This window comes from Nilaparvata lugens, unplaced genomic scaffold (assembly GCF_014356525.2).
Source record: "Nilaparvata lugens isolate BPH unplaced genomic scaffold, ASM1435652v1 scaffold10424, whole genome shotgun sequence".
NCBI classification, from domain to species: domain Eukaryota; kingdom Metazoa; phylum Arthropoda; class Insecta; order Hemiptera; family Delphacidae; genus Nilaparvata; species Nilaparvata lugens.
The window spans coordinates 389-5,670 of record NW_024089090.1 but is presented as its reverse complement, the minus strand read 5'-3'; the positions used below and the strand labels follow the sequence as shown (position 1 = coordinate 5,670).

Here is a 5,282-nt window from a genome sequence, read left to right as displayed (position 1 = left end):
ACAGCATTGGTTGACTAGTGTGGATGGGTGGTTTGGCCTTCATTGGCCTACCGTTGGGGGGCTGGCCTCCGCTCGAGAGAAATTGGAGCGATGGCCAATGAAGGCCAGCGCTGGCAAACTACCCATCGACACACTGGCGGTGGTCATCATTGGCCAACATGTGGCTGCGGCATAGGACCCTTATTACTGCCTTGGCGGCTCCACCGGTTTATTACCGCGTGTCAGCGCGTTCTACTGACTGCTACAAGTCACCACCAGTTTCTAGTGGTCGGTGATATCTGTATTCGCCTCACTTGTTTGTGCTGTCCACGTTGGCAGCAGATGATGTCGAATCGATGACATGAATCATTTTGTAGTGGGATAGCACTAGGTGAACTAGAGACTCGACTGCACTGGATATAGAGTGCTGTCTTTGAGTCTTTATACCTGGCTCACCCTGAGGGTTGAAGGTTGGGGCCGGCAACGATAAGATAGCCTTGGATGCAGTAGCTAGATTTTAGGAGTTGATAGTGACGTCGTTCGGCCCCTCGAAATAAACTCCTAATAGCCTCTCTTATTTGGAAAGTCCAGAAAGTTGGTTATGTATTATAATTTAAACATTTATTCATTAATGCTCATGTTTTCCTAGTTTTATCCCAACCTAGAAATAATAACAGTTTAGTTTGTTGAAACATCAACTTGATAAATAGCCTACTTCTAATGATAAATCTATAATATAATAAAGGAAGGAATCGGCTTATACATGTGGGGATAGGAAATACACAAACGACGCATCATCACGTCTCAACTACTCAACTGATTAACTTGAAATGTTGCTTATAGATTCTTTATCTACTGAGGATGGTTATAGGCCTTTTTTAAATCGTTCAAGATCTCAGTAGGTAGATTTTGTAAAGTTTTCAGTTGCCAGGGTTCACGGGTACACCTGCTATGGAAATTATTTGCTCTTTAAAATGAGTGCTCTACAGTAAGATTGTAAACTTTAATATATGTGTCTGTTTTTGCAGTGACTCAATGTGGATTGTGAAGACACAGAAGGGGCGCATTTGGATCTTGAATCATGAATGTTGAATCTTGATGCTCACAGAAAAGGAAGTCAACCAGACAGGTGGGACACACAACTTAAGTTACTTATTCTCAGTTATAATTAAGTATACTTACTTCTTACCAAGTTAATAGCTACTTACGTACAACTTAATAGTTGTACTACAGTACCTTTTCTGGCTATCAAGTTTGTTAGTGGCTCAATTCAGGGCAGTATTTTATCACCAACTCTATGTAATATATTATTTTGATGATGGTAGTATCCGAATCGAAATACTTCTACTACTAATTGAAAAATTGCACTATAGTGTTCGATTTTGATGACACTACAGTCTAAATTTTGAATAATAGTTATAAAACTATTACCCACGTTTAGAGTGCTTTTGATTTTCAAATCCATTTTTAACACACATAGTAACTATTATTCAAAAATTGGACTGTAGTGTTGTCAAAAATACGAGTAGATCAAAATTGAATTATCAACTAGCAGTTGGTCATGGATAGTGAATAGATGAGTACTATAGTGAGTCTAGAGTAATATAGAATCTTGGCCACAGATATTCGTAAATTGGGAACACAACTTAAAAATATAACATTGAATATTGAAATATTATTTGCAGGATTGTGACCACAATAGGAGGCATAAAGTCCCTTGATAATTTTGAAAACAGAGACGTTATAGTGAGGTCCACGTTATAATGGCAGTGGAGGAAAGTAGGAGAAACACGTTGCCAATTATCTGCCTTGCCACTGCCTTCTGAAGAGGATAGCTTGGTCAATTTTACCACCACTTTGGTCAATATCTATTGTTAGTTCCTAAAGGTAGGTAGTGGAGAAAAATAGAAGAACAACATTGCCAATAATTATACATAAATATCAGATGTACTGGTATCAGCTATCCTCTTCAAAGACAGAGAATTGGCAACGTTGTTCTTCTATTTTTCCAGTGGAGAAAGATAGGAGAACAGTAGGGCCGATTCTGTACCTTCTATAGAGGATAGCTGATACCGTTAAGCCTATATCTGATCTGATATCAATGTTCATTCTTGTTAAAAATAATTAATTATATTTCATTTGGGATTCCATCCCTTCCAGTTAGGCCGCAACTCCACCTCAGCATCTTCATTTCAGTGACCTCCAGTCTGGTTCATGGGCTTTCTTACTGCCCAGGCCTCCGCTCCGTATGTCAACGCGGGCCGCACGACACGACTGTTTTATAGATTTTGCCTTAAGTTTTTCATTACTTCTATCACAAGTATTGCAGTCATTTTCCTCAATCATCAATTAATTTACTAGATGTGCTATTTCGTTGGCCTGTTCTCCGTCTGCATCAAAGGTTGAGCTCAGCTAATAGAGTATAGAAACTCTAACTTGTACTAAACATGATTATTTCAAGTATGCATTGCGATGATCTATGAATAATTTCTATTATACTATTCATTATCTCATTTCCATTTTCATATGTGTGTCTGATAATTCGTGAACTGTGATTCCATTCATTCATCTGTGAATTTATTATATTGTCATCCAATTTATCTATGTTGTTACAGGCTCTGAAAATTGATGAAATGGAACAATTATTTGGACAAGACACTAGAAAATTCTACTCGGTCGGTTTTGTAATCATACCTCAAGATACTTGCGAGATCTTCGTCTGCACTGCACTAGCATTTCAGGTATTATCCAACTAGCCTACTATTTTGTACTCATTTCAGTGACAAATATTCATTTGTACCGTAAATGAATAAATGAATATCACAACTGAAATAGAGAGCAAACCTTTGTTTAGGAGGAAATTAAAAGACTCGAATAGTGCTTTTACAGTGCTACAGAACTTTTCGAATCAAGACAAGTTGAACTCATGATTGCTGTGTAATGGTATTGATTAATTGATGGTTGAACTAATTGATTTATGATGTAATTTAAAATTTGTAACAAAATAATTAATATTGATTGTATTCAACAAGAATTACAGGTCCTAACTCTCTAGGAGTTGGATACAGAATTAATAAAAGAGAATGCTGTTATATTATAATGATAAATAAGATGTACTGATCAAATAAATGAGGGGTTAAATATCGCTTGGCTAACGAGAGGTTAATTTGGATCTTACTCTTTATCTCATGAGAAAGGTTTTAATTGTAAAATAATTAAATGTAGAATGAATAATATAATTTTTATTGATAATTAAAAAGAATTATTTTCAAAAGATAAAATATGATTTCAAATAATATTGACAAGATATACCCTCAGATAAAAATAATATAATTAATTTGGCACTCACTCTACCCAAATGGGAGCCCTCTCAGTAGGGAGAAGTCGGGCTGGTTGATCTGCTGTAGATGTTTCCAGGTCCCGTCCTTACCACCGACTGACTAGAGCCTTCATTTTTCCATAATTTTACTTGTCATGAATTTTCACCGTCGTCAGCAATTCATCTTTCATTGTGAAAATTCATGGAAATAATCAAAATATGTAGTTCTATTACACGTGTTCAGAAATAAAAGTATTAATTAATTCAACATCATATCTATGCTTCTTTATTGTATATAGCAATTGTAATATATGTTATGGTGACTTACTCAGTTATGTACATGCAGAATAAGCATTTTTTAATAACACAGTGTAATAAATAATCTAAATAAATAATAATAGATTTTATTGTCGTAGAACAATATAGGTAATTGACAAGTCATAGTAACAATATTACAAAATAATAGAGTCAAAGCAATAGTTTAAAGTCACAAAGTATAATAAATTACATCAAGTAGAATCGAAGAACTCTGTAACAATGAAAGGTCTTAACCAGCACTCAAAAAGTAATTTTTAAAAATAACAATATTTTCACAACATTTGATATCCAATGGCAACTTATTGTACATTCTCAAGCCTATGCTGTCATGTGTTATGATGTGGCAATTTAATATCTGGGTAGAATGGATCCCTGCAAGCCATTTTTAAAAATATACAGCAATTTGACTCTCCACTGTTTATTAATGCTGCAGGCTCTTACTTTTCAAAGATATCTTGAATATATTAGATCTAATATGCGATCTACATGAGCCTTTACTAGAGAGTGTATTCAAGTTGATACCGGTCAGGCTTTTTATTCGGTTGAGGAGATGTTAACTGGTGAAATTCCATTATAATATTGTTTGAATGCCAGACATTATAGTAATCATCGGTTAAAACATGACATGATAAATGACGGTAGTACCACATATACTGACTGTGTAGAAAACATATACTCCCTATGTAAATAATTACCTTGACTTGTTAGCCTATAATGTGTATTATTTTGTGTTTTGTATCAACTATTCATATGACTACTCGTACAGTCCGGGTCCTGTAGCTTTTTGCTTATCGGTGGAGGGCCACTAGACTTCAATACTACCCTTTCAAAAACATCCAACATTTTTGAAAATGTATCTTTTCATAAGCAACAGATGCTCTTTTTTATCTTTTCAAAAGCAACTTGTTGCATCCGAAAAGATATACAAGGAGCATTTCGGAGTTACGTCCTTTTAGCACAACACAGCCTATCAGCTGACATTCGTTCAACAAGCTCTTTCCATTGTTGGTGATACGTTGCAGCTCTCTCATTCATGAAGAATCTCTGTGTGTAATGAGCTTCCTCCATCTAGGGATCTAGGGTCTCTAAAGCCTGATGTTTTTGCAACGCCGTAATTATTTCCTTGCCTATATGCCGTTTCAAAGCTATGGGATGTGTACTGTACAACATATATGAATATACTAAAACCCTAAATTCCGTCCTGCATATATAGTATATAGATAAACGTGACGTGTGGCTAATGTGGTAATTGTTGTTTGCAGGGTTTATTGGAGGCGAACGACATCCACAACAATGGGATAGCGGGGTCGGGCGCCAACCGACAGTGACAGTGGTGCACTGCGAGATCCACCACGGACAGACGGGGGCTTGTACGGGCTCGGCCAGTTCATCGACAACCGCATCCATTCCCACAGCAACCCACCGCAACGAGATCTACAACGGCCATCAGGGTGGCGTCTTCATCTTGGGCGAAGGCCGCGGCTTGATCGAGCATAACAATATCTATGGTGAGTGAATTGCAAACATCACTATGTTATGCCTAGTCCTCAGTCGCTGGCCCGCGTTGGTTGCCATCTACACTGCAATGTGGCCAGTGCCCAATCAAGGCCAGCGTCAAACAATACATGCACAATGGAAACTCGGCTAGAATCGTGACGTCAAAATC

At 36.9% G+C, this 5,282-nt stretch overlaps 1 long non-coding RNA gene across 1 annotated transcript; it reads left to right on the top strand.

Moving 5' to 3' along the window:
• The first annotated feature begins 1,006 nt into the window (after positions 1 to 1,006).
• Positions 1,007 to 4,924, top strand: LOC120355351. Its single transcript, XR_005573505.1, has 3 exons — positions 1,007 to 1,108; positions 2,595 to 2,720; positions 4,879 to 4,924. It is a non-coding gene; the product is annotated as an uncharacterized LOC120355351 (long non-coding RNA).
• The last annotated feature ends 358 nt before the right edge of the window (positions 4,925 to 5,282 follow it).